Here is a 19,935-nt window from a genome sequence, read left to right on the forward strand (position 1 = left end):
ACCGCAAAGACTTTTCATGGGAGCCTGATCAAGTCAGGGAGCCAGGCGAGGGCTTCTGCCTCTGAAAACTCTCACTCGCACAGCAGGCCGCCAGGGAATGACCACATTTCAGGAAAGTCTAATAGGCATGAAGCAGCGATGGGAGCTGTGACAAATTCATGAGCGCTTCACAATTTAGCACAGGTCAGGTAACGAGTAAAAGCTGATACAATGATAACCATAAGCAGGCATTTATCTATTAAATTTTTTTTTTTTTTTTTACTTTTGTTTTATTTTCTTTAACCAATTTCTAAACTTTGCACTCTGATTTTACACTATTATTGTTTATCTACAAAATATGCCCCTCATATTTTATCCCCAATTGTAGCTGAGCCAATTAAAACCCGCTGACTAGGCATTAGGAGGAAGAGTACAAGCACATGCGTACTGCGACAAATGCTAAGTCAACCACCACCGTTTTCCCAGCTGCCACCTATACAGCTTTGCTTAGGCAGGCTACACACTCGGCGGAAAGCGCAGGATCCCCAGTTTTGATATATCAACCAAAAGACACCTGTCAGCATCACAATGGCAGTGATGAGGGGACAGTGCGCCATCTTCCCACCCAAAGAGAGAGTGGCCATGTGTGCTCTCTCAGGATCTGGCCACTGATGGCGGGGCAGCATGACCCAGGATTCTGACTCTCGATCCTCTGGCCGTAGTGTCAGCCTCTTAGTCTGCTGAGCCACTATTATGTTTCAGTGATGAATAACCGGAATTTCCCCTATAAATTTTGCAGCTTTGTTTCCTGTAGCAGATGTGGTTGCTTATTTTCCTGTAGAAAATCAGAAAAATCATTTATATGATTATATCATTCTGCTACTTATAATTTATCTTCTGAACTTTTAAGTTCAGTTTTTTTTTTAGTTGACCTTCCGATGAGAATGAAAATACAGACATTTTCTTTATCTATTTATGATTATGATAACTGAAGAAAGCATTTTAAAGAGTTAACCTCTCTGTTAGCAGGTAACAACACTGCATATTTCATGGCAGACTGCGGTTGGATTTTCCACCATGGCCTTGGACAAAATTTGTTATGTAATTTAAATGTAAATCACTCTGGATAAGGTACGATAAGATGCATGTAAATGGCCCGGAATGCTGTAAACTTCATTTCTAGCAACTTTAGATATGTTAGAGATTTCTAACTTTAGATAGAAAATGTGAACAGAATAACAGCTGATGTACAGCAGAAACTCATTTGTGTTTCTCAGATCGTTGGTCATAGCATTGATCTCTCTTGTGTGTGTGCCCAAAAACCAATAATTACCTTGTAAGGATAGTCATGAAAATGGTGTTTTATGCATTGTGGAACACAGTCTTTAAATTGTAGTCCTCCTGACAGTGTTTTTGGAAGCTAGTCCCAGCAGGAGTGGCAGAGGAACACATCCAGGTGGACTTTACTGGACGTGTAACCCGGCCTGAATTCACAGTTACAAGCCTGAGTGTATGAGGCACACATAACTCACTGTGTGTGTGAAGAGCACTAGGCTGCAGTCTCGTTTTCACTGCTGTTAGTCTAATGGCTAACACTGCTTGTTTCTTTTCACACCCACATCAACCACTTGATTTTCCACCAGGGTGTTAATACCCTGGTCATCAGTGTGAGATGAAAAAGAACACCTCACTCCCATTTTAAATAGATAGAATAGTGTGTATTTACAAGGCTGTAAAAAAGCTGACTGTTTTTATGAAGCTAGAGTTGGTCTTCAGGGTCATAAATATCACACCTACCAAGATTAAAAATTCCACAGGAAAAAGGAATGAAATTAGACACCTTTGCACATGCTCTGGACAACTACAGTATATATATATATATATATATACAGTCATGCCCGAAAGTATTCATACCCCTGGCAAAGTTTGACTTAAATTTACTTTTATTTAACCAGAAGTTATATTTTTGCCTTGAAACGACACAGGCATCTCCCAGGAGATAACACGATGATGTACAAGAGGCATCATTGTGGGAAAAAGTATTTCTCAGCTTTTATACACATTTGAACAAAAAGTGGCATGTCCAAAATTATTCATACCCTTTGAAAACTGTCACAGTATATGGGAAAATCCAAAGTTCTATACCATTCCAAATAGTCCAAGCTGTTTTAAAGCATCCTAATTACCCTGATTCATTGGGAACAGCTGTTTTAATCAACTCAACAGGAGAAAAACAGCAGCTAAGACAAAGGAGCTCACTAAGGACCTGCGGCTGTGCATTGTGGCCGCTCACAAGTCAGGAAAGGGCTATAAAGCCATATCAAAATGTTTTCAAGTTCCAGTGGCTACAGTGCAAAGTATTATTAAAAAATACAAGAAGTTCCGCACTGTGGAAAATCTCAGAAGATGTGGTCGGAAGCCAAAAGTGACACCTGTGCTGGCCAGGAGAATAGTGAGAGAGGTGAAGAAAAATCCAAGGATCACCACCAAGGCCATCCTGGTGAATCTGGACTCTGCTGGTGGCGACATCTCAAGGCAGACAGTTCAACGGACACTGCACACTGCTGGGTTCCACGGACGCAGGCCAAGGAGGACACCACTTCTCCAGAAAAGGCACACAAAAGCCCGCTTGACCTTTGCAAATGCTCATCTGGACAAAGAAGAAGACTTCTGGTGTTCTGTTTTATGGTCAGATGAAACAAAAATTTTATTGTTTGGCCACAATGATGTGTGCACCATTTGGCGTAAAAAAGGAGAAGCCTTCAACCCTAAGAACACCATCCCCCACTGTCAAACATGGTGGTGGGAACCTAATGTTTTGGGGGTGTTTTTCAGCCAATGGACCAGGGAACTTGATCGCAGTAAATGGCACCATGAAAAAAGAGCAATACATCAAGATTCTCAACAACAACATCAGGCAGTCTGCAGAGAAACTTGGCCTTGGGAACCGGTGGACATTTCAGCACGACAACGACCCAAAACACAGCCAAAGTGGTGAAGAAATGGTTAGCAGACAAAAACATTAATGTTTTGCAGTGGCCCAGCCAGAGTCCTGACTTGAATCCAATTGAGAATCTGTGGAGGGAGCTAAAGATCAGGGTGATGGCAAGGAGACCCTCGAACCTCAAAGAGTTGGAGCTCATCACTAAAGATGAATGGGCAAAAATACCAGTGGAGACATGCAAAAAGCTGGTCAGCAATTACAGGAAGCGTTTGATTGCTGTAATAGCCAATAAAGGCTTTTCTATTAATTATTGAGAAGGGTATGAATAATTTTGGACATGCCACTTTTTGTTCAAATGTGTATAAAAGCTGAGAAATATTTTTTCCCACAATGATGCCTCTTGTACATCATCGTGTTATCTCCTGGGAGATGCCTGTGTCATTTCCAGGCAAAAATATAATTTCTGGTTAAATAAAAGTAAATTTAAGTCAAACTTTGACAGGGGTATGAATACTTTTGGGCATGACTGTATATATATATATATATATATATATATTTTTTTTTTTTTTTTGGGGGGGGGGTTGCATGTAGATGTGTGTGACATTTAAAAGAAAGTGCTGATCTGAAACAAACATAGCCTCAGAGATAATGTAACAATGAACTTGATAATGCACTTAATAACATATGATTTATTTAAATGCATTAAATCCCACCAGTCATCATTTACTTACATTTTGTTACAGTTTGAGTTTTTTTTTCTGAAAGGCAAGCCTCTTGATTTTTTTTTTACTTCAAGTACCTGGCTGAGAAAGATGAGCTCTACACAAGGCTAATACTGGGTTGGGCCTCCCTTTGCTTGCAAAACCACTTCAATTCTTTAAGCCAGGGATTCAAATCTAGTGACTGGGAAAGCCACTCAAGAACACTGAACTCATTATCATATTCATGAGACCATATTCATGAGACTTTTAGTTAACTTTTACTTTGTGGCATAGTGATGCACAATGTCAGCAAAAACCCTCAAATAGGCAGTGGCATTCAAACAATGATTGGTATTAACAGGCCTAAACTGTGCCAAGAACCCATTCCCTACAACATTACACCACTCCACCAGCCATTACACCAAGACAGGCTGGAGCCTTGAATTCAAGCTGTTGGTGCCATAGACTGACCCAACCATCTGTGTGCCTCAGCTGATATACAGGCTCATCAGACCAGGCTACATTTTTCTAGTCCCTAACTGTCTAATTTTTGGTGGCCTCGGCTGTCTGTTCTTGGCTGACAGACATGGAAAAAATTATAGCATTAAATGTGCCATAACCGTGCCACATGTGTACATATGCCACATTTTATATTTTTCCAGTATAACTAAGCAGATACGAAGTGAATGTGCATTAAAATGCATTATATTTTGTTAGAAAATGAACAAAACAAATATCTGCATATGCCTAAAATATTCAAAGGGATGATTATTGATATGATAATAATTTTCTTCCACGGACATATTAATATTATGTTTAAATGAGCTGTAAAGAAATGTGATTGGTGGAGTAACAGTGGCTGCTCATCAGCTTGTTTTTTTTTTCATGTAGTCATGACCTTGACCAAACTTAGGAAATAATGACAGAATATAGACGTGCATACTTTCTGTTTATTACCAATATATCAGTAAGTTGTTTGTTTGTTTCTTTTTCCCCACCTGATTAGCTTTAAAAATTCAGTTATTTTTTCCATTCTCATATTTCATGGTTATCAGAGTATATTTAATAGAAAACTAAGAATACAGTCTTAAGAAGGGCAGAAGAGGTTGAACTGATGTAAAATTTTTTATCTTGTTATTATGTTTTTTGCATTGTCTCATTGAAATGGTAGTTTTTGTACAAATTAAAGTAAAGAAATGTGTGTATATATATATATATATATCATACATATCATATATCATACAAAAACCGAGACAATGCAAGTCAAAATAGACAATGTACAAATATACTGTACAAATATTTTATCCAAATACCTTTATGAGAAATGTATTACAGTGTACACAATATAAGAACACAACCAACAGAATCTAATAGAGTAACTGCATTGCACATGAGACGCAAAAAGAATCTGCTGCCCATTTTCAAGCAATTTTACGAATCAATAACAGAACAGTCATAAAGCTCTAAGGCACAGAAAGTGTGGGTGAAATGTTTCTGACATCTCCTTACTTTCCTCATGCTTCAGTCATCTGGCCATTTTAGAATCAAGAACACTTTATTATAATCACTTTTCCCTTTATTAGACTGAATGAGTATAGGTATGATTGCATCCCTGGGCCACAGAAATAGCTCTAATGTACTCTAAAGCGAACCTCAGAAAATGAAACCAGTGTTTTGTAGGCACATTATGGGCATGAATGGATGGATTTGTTTCAGGCTCTTTTAGGTTCTGCTTTATTTGAGGTGTTACCTGATTTATGGCTTGACGTAAACAGGCTGAACTGTAGCTGGTTATGGGTGATAGTTAACAAAGGATAAAGCTATTCCATTTTCATTTCTATTGTAGTTCAGTGAAGAGAAAACGTTGGTTACTTGTTAAAGCTATAGGCTGTTCTGCAGTATACACAGAAAGCTAATAAAAATAAATGAATGAATAATGGATGGAAAAACAGTACGAGTGCAGATGATCTTCTGTGTTATCTTACATACAGCACAAATGCACAAGCATGAGGATCACTGAGTGTGTGCTTTTAACCTCAGTGTCCAACCCTGCGTTTCTCATAGTTCTTTGGCCTGTCTTTCTGAGTGATGCTCCTACCTTCATTCAGTACACCAGTCTGGAAGTATCTTCAAGACGAACATCTTACTGTATTTGTACTGTTCTGATTGTCCAGCATTAGTAAATATGTGAGAGAAAACTCAACCTGCAAACTTCAGTTACATTTGGAGTGACAGGATTGAAGCACTGGGTGGCAGCATTGCCCTTCCAACTGTTGTTTTTGTATCCAGGCCCACAGTGTTAGTCTGTTAGTACTGCCACTATACTACTAAAACAATCCAGTCATCAATACATCTGAATCCAAATCTCATCTTAATCCTAACGTGATCTCTACAGGTGAAAAGACAGAAACCAATAGTTAAGCATTTTCTCATCTGTAAGCAAAAGCCATTTTCTTGTGTGTAAGTGAGGTGGGGGGGGGGGGGGGGGGGCAAACTGATGCCATCTGCTGAGTGAACATTAATACTGCAGCGTGGAGTGTTGGTGGAGGATTTTTACTCTGATAAAGCTGCTGCTCACTAGCTCTCTCTGCAGTGGCACTGACTGTCAGAGTAAGCAAGTAAGATGTTTGATGTTTGCATTCAGCAGCAAGAGCATTTAGTGAGGTCAGGATGGAGGTGAGGACCCCACCTCACCCCCAACTCCCCATCTCCCCCGTCCCAAAAGTATCGCATGGAGCACCATCATTCCAGAGAACACAGTTGCACTGCTCCACAGCTCAATGGTCAATACCCTTCTGGCCCATGCCTGGCATTAGACATGTTGCCAACAGGTGCCTGTTTATCTATGTTTGTCAGTAAAACTACTAAGCTCAGAAATAGGCCACAGGCTCCAGTCCTCTTTATTAAAACAAAAAAGAAAAAAGGAGGAGTGTTCCAATTGCCTTAGTAGTTTCCTGTGAAGTGGACTACATAGGGCATTTGGACATTTTTCAGGCACTGAAAATGTTCAGTTAGATAGAAGAGGAGAGAACAATGGTTTCAATCACTTCCCAGGAAGTTGCAGGAACATCATCATCAGGCATTGCACATCTATTGGAAAGCGTGTTGAATAAACTTCTGAAACTTATGAAAGCAACATGAACACCAAGACATCACATCAGCTACTTTCAGTTTAAGGCAATCTATTAGGTAGTCAGATTAAAAGCCAATCAGAGCACAGCACTCCATTAGCCAATCAGAACACAGTATTTAACCAGCCAAGTCACCAGACGCCATTCAGACATAGGACCTGTTTCAATCGTTTTTGATATCCTCTGGTTTCAAATAAGATGTGCGTCATCTCTTTGTCAACCAAGTGACTAGAGGTGAACAGAGGTGAACAAAAAGTGTCAGCTTCAATTGGAACACACTTATCTGCAGCAACGTTTTTAAGACGTTACACATAAATATAAGGTATAAGGTTTAAGGCCGTGGTACATTGCCTTTATTTCTTGCTGTTGTTAACTAGAAAGCGACCTGAGTAAGCAGCTTCATCCGCCATTTATTTCATGACTGAATGGGGAATTGCATCAGGTTGCAATGATTTCTGTGTAAGTCTGCTGCCAAAGTCAACACTTGTGTTCACTCAATCCCTTCACCCCCAGCAGCTCGTCTAATCAACTTCATTAAGCTAATAAAAAGTCAGGGATGGCGCTGGGGATTACCTCAGTGGGGAAATGGTGGGCCACTTGCACGAAGACACATTCAAATCTGTATTCAAACAAGCAGTTAGACCTGTCCCTATTGCCACACTTGTGGCCCTGCAATCCTCAACTGTGCATGTATGCATTGGCCATGAGACTGTGGGGTGTCTCGTTTCTCATTTTAGCATTCAAGGGTGGGCTCACACTGCACCTTTGCCATGACCACTGGTGAGGACGGAACAAATGGGGACTAAAATTCCTTACGATACCAATCTGCAGGGATTAGGGAATGGCCTTTAACATTTTTTGCTAAACAGCTGCAAAAAGTCATACATTATATGGACAAAAGTATTGGGACACCTCATCATTTATCCTGCTTTTGATGCAATAACTGTCTCTACTGTCCAGAGAAGACTTTCCACTAGATTTTGGAGCATTGCTGTGTGAATTTGATTGCATTCAGAAGCATGAGCATTTAATGAGGTCAGGATATTGGATGATCACCACCCCACCTCATCCCCAACTCCCCATCTCCCCCGTCCCAAAAAATCGCATTGAGCTCAACAGCTCAATGATCAATACACTTCTAACCCATGCCTGGCATTAGACATGGTGCCAACAGGTTCCTGTTTATCTGCTCCAGAGATTCTATTGGCAATACAGGGACATGGACACACTGTGTGTGTGTGCATTTGCACAACTGTGTCAGAAATCACTGCAACTATAAGTAACTGAATGCATTCTTTAGAAAGGGTGTCCAAAAACATTTGGACATAGCATACAGCATATATAGTGTGTAGTGTATGCACAAGCAGGGACTTTTGGATTCCAGTGCCAGATTCACTTAGGACATTTATAACTTACCTGGAGCATCATCTCATAGTCTTGTTCAAATCTGGCTGCTTCAGTGATTTAGTGATTCAGGAGTTTTCCGTCTTATCTGTGGCCACGCACACAACCTTCCTGACAAGCTCCCAAACTTGAGGGGAGGCCTGCACTTCTTGAAAATTCTGCTGCCAGATTAGACCCTCCTGCTACTGGGCCAGTGAAACCTACATCTTCACCTCCAGCCTCTCCTAAACTTTGACTTTTAATTTTCCTTTCAATCTTTACTTCATCTCTCTCTCTCATCCACTCTCACACACATTCCCTTTTTTTAAAGCTTTACCCAGAAATCCATGCAGCTGATGTAATTAGTGATTTTAGGGCCGTGCACTTCGTATTACTACTCATAAACAGACATTCAATCCTTTCCCGAGAGTGCACTGTTTACCCTGTCCTTTTACAGACCATTCAGGACAGCTCTCTGCTTATCCTCTGCCAACAATAATGCTCCTGTGCTGCCCTGCAGGAATGCCATTCACTTGTCCAATTAAAAAAAGGAAAATAAATAGAAATGGATCGAAGGCCACTGTTGAGGTTCATTTGAAAAACACTTTTACAACAGCGCCAGACTTTCAGATTAACGGCACACATATGAGAAGAGCAATGAATGAAAAAACCTTGGCGTTTCTCAAAGGTTTGATCTACATCATTATCTAAATATATCAAGGCATAAATCTATACTGGACAAGCAATCTTGCTCATTCTGAACGCTACACATGGAATGAACAACTGCTTTCAGTGTGTCATTTACTGTAGAAACCAACATGCTGACATAAATGGGTTGTGAATCACAGTTTTACCTGGATTAGATTGGATTAAAGTGATTAGACACTTGCCATAGTAATACCTTACATGGTGGGTCAAAGACAAAGAGCCACTGAAAAACATGAAATTCATATAAAGCCAAGTTATTAAGGTGTATAGAAATAAGATATTAATAAATCATACCGGGCCTCTATTTTGACTTGCACCAGAATCACTGGTCATTTTCTTTTGGCAGCTGAAAAAAACTGAAAAACATGAAATTCATATAAAGCCAAGTTATTAAGGTGTATAGAAATAAGATATTAATAAATCATACCGGGCCTCTATTTTGACTTGCACCAGAATCACTGGTCATTTTCTTTTGGCAGCTGAAGAACACAAACAATCAGAGAGGTGAGAGCTGTACCTGAAGTCATTTGTGGAGATTTAAGTGCTGTAGTGGATATAAGACAGCCTGTTTCAGCTAATGATGCTACCTCAGTCATGATGTACTATGGAGTAGAGAAATACAGAGGTCCATACATCTAGTCCTGACATTTTCCTTTCTGAACACAGCACTGTGAAAAAGTATTTGCTCTTCCACAAATTCCAGAATCTGCACATTTAAAACATTGAATAAGATCACATCTTAAACGATCCCACCCCGTTTGGCAACAATAACTATAGCCAAACACCTTCTGAGGTTATTTATTAATGTATCTCAACAATGTGGAAGGATTACTTAAGATGAACATTCTTCTTAATTAGCAATGGTTCCAGCCATGGTATTCTGCCATTTATTTATCTGGGACAGTTCTTTCGATGCTGCTCTTGGGTTCTGTAAATGGGTCATGCAACAAGACAATGATCCAAAGCATAAAAGCAAGTCTACCACACAATAGTTAAAAAAAAAAAAAACATATGAAACTTTTGGTATGGTCTTTTCAGCATCCCATCCGGATATTTATACAATGTACACTGTATACAGAAAGCTCCAAACAAGACAACCAAGTATTTATGTTGTAGAATCTGTTCTTCAATACAAAGACTATCACAGACTGTAAGAATATGTAGGAGTAAAATGAGCTCCTTCAGATCTCTTTCGAAGGGATTTGCTGACAGGTGTTGGAGTGGAAACATGGTATGTGCAGTTGTGAGCTTGGAGGCTAAAGGAAATGATCTGATCTGTCAGTAATCCCTTTGTTTTCTCCTTCGATATGTAAGCAAATCAGGCCTTATACCTTCCGGTAAAAGCAGACTTTGGCAATTAAGGGATGTTTCCAGAGGTTAGCGAGGTCAGATTACCTAAACATCCACAGGGGAGGGAAGTCTAAGACAGCCAGGCAGTGGCCAAAGATGATTATGGCTCTAGCGACAGATCTATGTTTGGTCTGTCCACCTATCAGTTTGTTTGAACTGCTCCAAAGTGAAGGAAATACAGAAAACCGAATCTAAAAGCATTCTGAGAATGCCTGTGAAGTTCTTCAGGCTGAATTACTGCCATTCAGACTCTGATTCAATTAATTTCCTTCAGGCCTGTGGAGAATGAAAAGTAAACCATGTCAAAAATGAGCCGTAAACGCTGGATTATTAAAAGAGTTGCTAAAAGGCTGTGTTCATTAGTGGCAAGAGGGCTTTATTTGACCTATAACATGTGGACTGTTGCTCTGATATGTTAGACCAGCCTGCAGGGATATAAAACTGATGCCTGATATGGCATGGTCACTCACTTTAGAGCACATTTAGGGGGAAAAAAGCTGAAAATAAAAATGTCTTGAAGGCCCGTGAGCTGTCAAAGCAGACCTGCCCCCACCCATGTGCCACTAAGACCACCCAGACTTGAGCAGGACAGCACGTCAATCAGCCCACATATATACACACACTACTTTCAGAGACCTGAAAAAACTGGAAAATACATATGTATAAAGAAAACCATGGTAATGCCACCACTTTAAGTTAGACCTATTACATGTATAATAAAATAATACAACATATAATACAACAAAGACATCTTTTGAATTTCAGAGTGTGTATTTTTAATATAATACAGCAACATAATTAATGGAAATGGATTGTATTTATGTAAAAAAGATGCCAGTTGGAATTAACACAGGCTTGGGGACAGAAAGGTTGCCCTAATTTTTCTGTCAGTCACCACACCTCAAGCCGGTGCAAATCATGTCCTGTCCCCCTCCCCCTGGCCCTCTTTTGCTGGAGCCCCAGGGCTCAATGTAATCCTGCTAGCATTAATAACACCTCCAGTGCAGCACCAGCACCCACCGTGAGGCCCAGCGGCTCCCCTACAGGCCCACAACAAAGGCTGACGCGCTGACTGCTTCATATTAGTGTTTAATTAAGTTAAACAGCTCGCCCCTCTGTCCACAGAGCAGTAACCCAATTGAAGTCGTTTATTCTTTCATGCCTCTGAGCTGGCATTCCGATGGCCTGCCATCACTGCGGACCTGCAGAGGCAGAGCCTGCTGTAACCTCTGGTCATAGAGCTGATCTCTCACTCATGTGATTAATTCAATAAAACCATTAAGACGGACCCCCTCCCTCCCTAAAGATACACACGCACACCCACATGTACGCATACATGTAGAAAAAAACACACTTGAGGGCTTGTTTTTGTACATCGTAAGGACATAATGCACAAATGATAAGAATGACCCTATTCTTATCAATAAACAGTCCTCAGAATTAAACCTTGTATCTCCAAAATGGTCATTTAAAAGGATTTTTAAATGGAAACAGTGTAAAAAGTCACTCTGGAGCACTTTCTACAGTTTCTACTAAAAAATGGAACACTGTGTATCTGCCAATGTTTAAGGTCTCCTGTATATCATATACAGTGAACGTGCTATAATAACTAGTTCCGTTTATATATCAAGACTATTTCATTGATATGGATACTGCAGGCCATTTTTGTCCTGAAAATGTATGAAAACAAACATCCATCCACACACACACACTCCCTCAGGCATTCTCACACTGACAGATCTCTGCTTAGCACCTTCAAACATTACAGATAACCTTTTTAGCGCTGACTAAATAGAGCCAGACCTGCTCTCCTGAGGTCTGCTCTGAACCTCAAGGATGGAGGACTGGGTGGGAGGGGAGGCGGCGAGAGAGATGTAATCTCTCTTTAACTCACTCTCTGCTTATTTTGCAAGTGTTAAAAGAAGGAGATCCCCATATGCAGCCTGTCTGCTTCGCTCTCCTTCTTTCCTTCCCACTGTGTAACAGAACTGTGTAAAGGCATGAAAAAAAAACACTGAAAATGATTTACTTACATCATTTTAGTTTGTTTATTTTTAATTGTTTGGAAATATATTCATCAGGGCACAGTTTTGCAAACCGGCTTAATGTTAAGAACATCCTAACCATTAGAGTGTTCAGTGTGATGCTTGCGCAGCATTATGAAGAACCTGCATTTCATGTTCTAGGGCTCCCCCTACAGTCAGAAAGTGTAATTCACTCTTGAGCCCCCATAAAGGACACGCATTTCTGGACAAGCTGAGAGATACAGAACTGTCATCTGAACTGAAAGAAGGATGTGGACTGAGGTGGTATTACAGGAATTTACACAAATATAGCATTACACAGTTCTTGTGAGTGCTGTCCTGCCGGCTTCAACAGACTAAGTTAGCAGTTAGCAGCATGACGAGCCCGGAGATGCTATACAAGTCATTAGAGCATCACAATGATTTTGAAGCTCTTTAAGATTCATCTTTATTCTGAGATGCTTTTTCAGAATGAATACAAAAGCTATTAATACAATAATAATTATGTCCTTGATACAGAATTAAATTATCATCCAATACATGCTACATAATTAATAAATGTTTCAGTAAGGTGAGCTGCTGGTGGATTTAAACAAATCCATACAGTGGCTGGAGGCATCAAGTAGAGGTCAGGAATCTAAACCTAAACTATTTACTCCCCAATTCACTCACTTCCACTTCTCACCTATTAGCTAGGAGTCTCCCATCACACAATGCTAGCAGCACTGGAAAGGTAAGCATCTGGTTCCTCTAGCCAAACGCATCTTAAACTCCTGCTAACTCAATATCACTGCATGCTTGAAGGAGTGCGCAGTTACATCAGCTAACAGGCGACCACAAGGACTAGGATTGCGATGGCTCCTAGCTACGTATGGCTGTGGCATCATTGGGGGTCTGCAAACATTAGGGCCAACACTTACATTTTATGCTATGTATGTTTATTTACATTTGTTCTAATATAATATATTGTTTAGTCTTTTACAAGCAAAAACACACCTATTGTCCAGATAAATGGGCTTTAAATAGTAGCTTGAGACCTTTGCACAGCTCTGTATATGTTGAAAAACAGCCATTTCCAGCCTCTTGAGTTACATGTTATCTGGCTTGTGTGCCACGGGCTCATAAATCTCTAGGCCGTAAAACGACATGATTCAATTACACTGCATTGGCATTATGTCTTTTATTGCTTACCAATATGAACATGAAGGAAAGTCTTTTTCGAATGAAAAACAAATTAAACCCATCGTTCATCACTCCAGCGTTAAAGCCCCTTAAATGTCTGGCTTTATTTTGGCTCTCGGTATTTCATTACAGCCTCGCCTCAAATCCTGTAACAGTATCAGGAGAAAATGTGATGTTTGTACAAAGACATAAAAACCCTTCTCTGCCTGCGGTGAGCAGTGAGGAGGGGGTTAACTGTCCCTCTCCCACTCAGGACACACTCCACTGGGGTCCTCCCCGGGCAGAATGCCACAAAACAGCAGGGGGCCTCATTCTAGAGGTGCCTTGTGCACTGCCTGAATGGAATATGAATTACAGTGGGCTGCCTCTCCGGCTGTATCAAATGATAGCGTCGTGTGTCTGCACTGTAAAAATAAAGTATGTGTGACACCACCGCTGCTTTTGCTTCCTCCGTCCGGCCATTTGTGGGACATTTTTCCAAGGTTGGATAAGAGTATCTTTTTCATCCCCTCAGAGACACAGGAAATGGATACATCCAACATCACTTGTTAAAATAAAAGGAGGAAAAAAGGCAGTAGAAGAGGAGATAGAGTGTGAGGAGACAAGAAAGTAAAAATGCAGCAGTGTGTAATGTTTGCAAGCCAAGGCGAGATGATCGAGAGGTAGAAGATGCATGGAGTATTCTTTAGTAATAATAAGGGCAATGCTGAAATGCTGAAAGGATTATAGGGGGTTGCAGATTTCTGAAGCTATTTGGAGCTTGTTTATCATGCTAGTGCTACAGATGTTATAACCCCTCCCCACCTTCACCCACAGGTCGGGACAGGGTTAATACCGTATTTTCTCCCCCTGTGCCTTGACACTCTGCCTGAAGTGTGTGAGGACAGCTTGATGGGCTTGTGCACTAATTTATTGCAGCACTCATTAGCATTGTTACTGTTTAGCCAGGCTTAGCAAACATTTCGTCGTTCAAACAACGTGAACAATGTTGAAATGGAGCTCATGTATGTGATTTCAGTGTCGATTCAGCGATGACTGTTCACCGGGTATAGACCCCTCATTAAAATAACTCATCTCACAGTGTCTCTCGCTGTGTTTCTTGCATTGATGGTGAACAGCGATAGGCCCAGATTCCTCCCATATTTCAGCATCTCAGTTAATCTATGGAAGAGGAGAGGAGGTCTTCAGTGACAGAGGCATTTGGCTGACATTTTAGCGTCGTCCTTAAACCCCATATAGCCCATATACCCTTGTGCTGTGGATACCAGGGGTGTGGCAGCAAGAAGTGGTGGTCTCATAAATACATGATCCACACCTCTGAAGGTGTGGAAGCTGAAGAATCTAGTTAGCTGCATCAATTCATTTGTAAAACGTCCCAATCAAAGCCAATAAAGACTAAGAGAAGATAAATACCATCAAACGAAACTACGTCGACATTGTCGAACAAATACACAAACACATACACATACACATACACAGAGATTATAGCTTAGCTTACATGAGCTTGGACTAATATATAAGGTAGCTACATGGTGTCATTTTCCAGGGCTTTTAGCTCCCTCAGTTCTCTTCTCCACTTTTGTTGTAAATAATAATAATAATGAATAAATGCATTTGTCTACTTTAAGTTGCACCCATTGCTGACACAGATGTGCAAATGCACACACACAGCTTGTCCAGTCCCTGTAGAGAAGTGTTACCAATATAACAGGAATCTCTAAAGCAGATAAACATGAACCTATTGGCATGAACCGTGGGCTAGAGGGATATGAATGCCCCCAGCATTGAACTGTGGAGTAATGGAACTCTGAAATGTTGGTGGCCCATCCAATATTTTTGGGATGAGTTGGGGACGAGGTAGAGGGTGGTGATCAACCAACATCCAATAGGACATTGTGGAGATAAGGACTTTCCATTCCATAAGATGCTGCTCTGAACACTGAACAAAAAGAATGAAGGACAATCTTCAGTTTCTGGTTTTCCTTTTACTTAGTTTTTCAGGCTTTTCATTGGGAATTCTGTCTGCTACAATGGCATTGCGGGATAATAATCTTGGTAAACAGGAAACATGGCTTGCTAATGTTTTTATTTGGCTGTTGCCTTAAACGAGCCATATAATGGCAAAGAGTGGTGCTTGACAAGTCCTGAGTTGGTACACTTGGTACCTTATGAAGGGAGTTAATTAATATTAACATTAGTGTAGAAATTGTATGGATCACACGGAAGGGAATGGGATGTCAAAATGAGGGATCGCAGATTTGTGCTCATACTGTGTTGTACTGCACTAACTGGGAATGCAGGCCTCCATCAGGGCCAATGCAACTGAGAGAGCAGGCCTGTGCAGCTTCAGTCCTGTGCAGCCACAGTTAATATATTATCATATTAAGCACCTGATAATTTGATGGCAAGCAACAGAAAAATGCATAGTTGGATAAGTTGCCTGGTTTATTTATGGACCAATTTTATGTGAGCTACTGCTAGAGTTTGTGAAGGTGGACTTTTATGTGTTGGTGGTTAATTCTGGCACTAACGTTTTCATTATGCTAGCGTCAGGATCCCAATGAAACTGGCTCACACCTTACTTCTGTACTCCCTGGATTACACTAAAACTGTAATAATGGTGACTGGACAATAACCTGAGCTTGTCATGACAGCTAACAGCATGTGGTGTTCCGACTGAAGACCTTTCCTCCCCCACACTCAGTTGCTTTCACCGTGCCAAACAAAAACAAATGTAACGTAATTGCTGGCGTAGGAAATGGAAACACTAATGAAAGTGAGACCAGATACACTAACTTTTGGTTCTGTAAAGAACAGGTCAAATGTGAAGAAGGAATAATTTACAAGGCAGACAATGAGAGAGTTCCACATCCCCTTCTCTAGACAAAGTTGGACAGGCCACCAGTGCCCAGTGCTGAGCCATAAATTTCCCCTGGCATGAAACAGAAGATGGCTTCCCAGCAGGACTGAGAGGTTTTTCATCACTGGAGCCTTTTAGTGGCCTTCAGCACAACGGCTGCATGTCACTGAAGAAGAAGACTGAGGGTAGGCATGTGAAAGTGAATATATCTATCTATCCATCCATTCATTTATTCATTCATTATATTATTAGTTCATTCATTCAGTTCACTTTTCAGACTCAATATGAACACGTTTCTGTACCCTGAAGATTTGCATTTATGCATATATTATGTGCAGCCAAATAGCAGACATCAGTGGGAATCGATGGAAAATAGAAGCAGGGCAGACAGGACTGAGGAGGTGAGGAGAGGGTTATAAATTCATCAGAGGCCTGGACTGGGAGTGGCTTCAATGCAAGGAAAAAAAGACCCTTAGAAATTTTCGCTGACAAGATTAATATGCAGTTGATGGGAAGGTTTTCACGACAGGGTGCCAACAAATAAACACAATTCAGGGATGCCACATCCCCCGTGGAGTGGTTACCCTCAATGGATCCCCACCATTCCCAGGATTCCATAGGGGTGATCCAGTGTCAGGTGGTCCCAGCCCCTCTCATTCGCCCTCCAGAGACAGGAAGGTTATCCTATTCTCTGAGAAACCCGAATATCGAAGCATGATAAAGTTCAGTGGGGCAGCTGGTCGCTAATCTCTGTTCCATGCCAATCAAAAATGGAACCATAAAAGGATTTGAGAAAGGCCATATGATACCAGCATGGAAAACAGCTATAAGTACTGCAGAAATTTACAAATATACCATCTTAACCTAGCAGCCTTATTTCAGGTCTCCAGGAGTTTGTTGTACACTATCAAATGACATTCCAAGAGGAGTTTAGGAGACTAATTGGGACATGTATCTTACATCTGTGCTTTTACAATCAGACTAATTTCAGAGCAAACAAAAGGCCATTGCCATTCTTGCTGTGCCTCTACAGCTAGTGTTCGTCCACAGCACGCAGGCCACATAGGGTCAAGTTAATGGGCTGGCCTACTTCTTGTCTGCATCAGAGACATCTAACCTCTGTGGCAAAAGGAGGCCAAGACTGGTCATAGCTTGGATCACGACCGGGCCAATTTTACAACCCAGGAGCCACCAACGTGCTGGCGGTCTGTCACGTTTCAGCTCATAACTGAGCTGCCTTTACGACCTGGTAGCCATCCCCAAGCTCAGCCACAGTCACGGAGCTTGGATGCCACCAGTCCATCTGAAGGCCTGCCACAAATTCCCTGCCGACTAATTTAGTCGAGTGCAGAATGATGACTTCACATTATCTCTGAGCAGGATTTAAACCTGAACCCACAACTGATGACAAAAGATTTAGAGCAAGGGTTTGGCTTTTGTCACTCAGGGAGTTTTATTCATGGACCGACACAAGCCTTTCAAGTCTGGTCACAGCTGAGACATGAATCAACTACAACAAGGCACTAATTTGTTCGTTTGCCAGAGCATCGCAGAGTACATTTACTTTGAACCTTTGAAAACGTATCCAGGGAAAAAACAGAGGGGTGCAATACAACCTCAGCACAACATGTGGCTATGTGTTGTTCTATGAAATTGTGCAGTTAAAGGAAAATTACTGAATTGTGCACAGTAGTGGTGATTAGAACCAGACGTCTGGAAGGTCTAATGCCCCAAAAAACGCCTTTACAGAATAACCATCAGATTACATTAGAACAGATTCATATAAGTGACAAGGATTTCTCAATTTAAAGAAAGTAGTTAGTCTAAACAACAAAGCCTGGTTCCGGATTTCTCCTGGACACCCCCAGCCAGATTCTCACATGAAGCACTGATCATTATGAAGCACTGATTTGCTGAACCAGATGTTGATAACTTTAAATAATATGAAGAGAGCTTTGGGAGTGTTTTAATAAAAAAAAAGGAATGTAAAACCACTACTTCCAATCTAAATCAACTTAGTTTTACTAAACTTTTTTTTTGGAAAAATCTGTACATTTCCTTTGAGCAGTACATCTTCTAAACATTGCTCTTAGGTGTCGCATCAACATAAAACAACATTTAAACACCCACTTAGCATTCAAGGAGGTTTGCCACCCCGGTGTGTGTACACGGCTTGATTTACAGGGTGGCCTGTATTGGCTCCAGCACTATAGGGGGTCCACATGGTGCAAAGTTTTAAAAGAAGGGGAAACACACTGCAGTCCAGAAGGATGTGAGATCACACAGCCTGAGCACTGTGATGGACAGTAGCACTCGGCATAGTACGGGTTCAGCTCACAGAGGGCTCTTCACTTTCACCCATCTCAGATCACAGCCAAACATCTCCAAGTGCACACTCAATCCCTGCATTTAAATTTACCCCGAGGACTGGAGGGCCTGGCCTGTCAAAGCTGTCACCGTGCTCCTCTCATCTATCTGCTCTTTCTCATGACCTGCTCCCTTCCCCACATGATCCTGCTTGCTAGTCTTTCTTCATCTCCTCATTCTCTTCATTTCTGCACCTCTGATATGGTTTCTTTGCCCTTTCTCGGGTCCTACTTCTGACTGATTTTTCTATTTGTTGTGATGTTAAGAAATGTCAGAAAAGCAGCAAAAAGAATTGTTTAGCTAATAGCTAATAGCTAAATGGTTTAAGCTTTGACCCTATCACTATGAGATTGCAAATTCGATCGTTGGGGGTGCCATAGCCATCCATGGCTGGGAGTCATTTTCTCTCTTTCCCTCCACCAATTAGTGAGATGCTAGCTAGGGCAGGGTGTCTGTAAGGAAGGGTAACATAACAGAATTGGCAGTTCAGTTGAGACTTGATTTACAAAACTGTGAAAACAATAAACACTAAAAGTGCTCAATGTAGCACTGACAAAGTGGAACCCTTTAGTTTGAGTGGCCATATGTCCTCCTCTTCCTTTTTGTTTGGATATAAAAAATTTAAAATCTTTTTAAGCTCTGCCTTCTCACCACCACGACTGGTCTATATGCACCTGCATCGACATGCTACCAATAATCAAGCTGTTTTCTCAAAAGAGAGAGAGAGAAAGAGAAAGAGAGAGAGGTTGTTTAACAAGAGCAGCACATGACGATTAACTGCAGTCTGAAAATGTCTAAGAGCCAAATATGAGCCAAAATATAAGCTATCTATAAGCTGATTCCACTGTAGCTAAGGCAATAAATGACTGAATGCATAGTGATGTGGGATGTTTGTGAAATTACAATAAACAGATAACAATGCGATTGGTTTTATTTCTTTATTTTTTTGTGGCATTTTGCGGAAATGAGATGACAAAACAATTTACATGAAGATGTCCTAAACAACCCACATTAGAACTTTACATACTTCTAATAGTGGTGTACTATTTTTTTTTACATACTATTTAGTGGATCAGCGTGCAGTTTGGGGAACAGTCAGAAACTAATGTGACTTGTGTGTTTTTACAGCCACAGTTAGCCATCAGTGTTATTCGTTGTGCTCTCATTACTGACCTAAAGTTCAAAGCTGGTTCACAAACCAGATGCTCCGATAAGGCATAAGTCAAGGCCTGTGAAGCTGGTGACTGGATTTTTTTTAAAGGCTTAAAGTTTTTAAAATAAAAAATAAATGTTAAGACCCAGTACC

The sequence above is a fragment of the Salminus brasiliensis genome, chromosome 8 (assembly GCF_030463535.1).
Source record: "Salminus brasiliensis chromosome 8, fSalBra1.hap2, whole genome shotgun sequence".
Taxonomy (NCBI): Eukaryota; Metazoa; Chordata; class Actinopteri; order Characiformes; family Bryconidae; genus Salminus; species Salminus brasiliensis.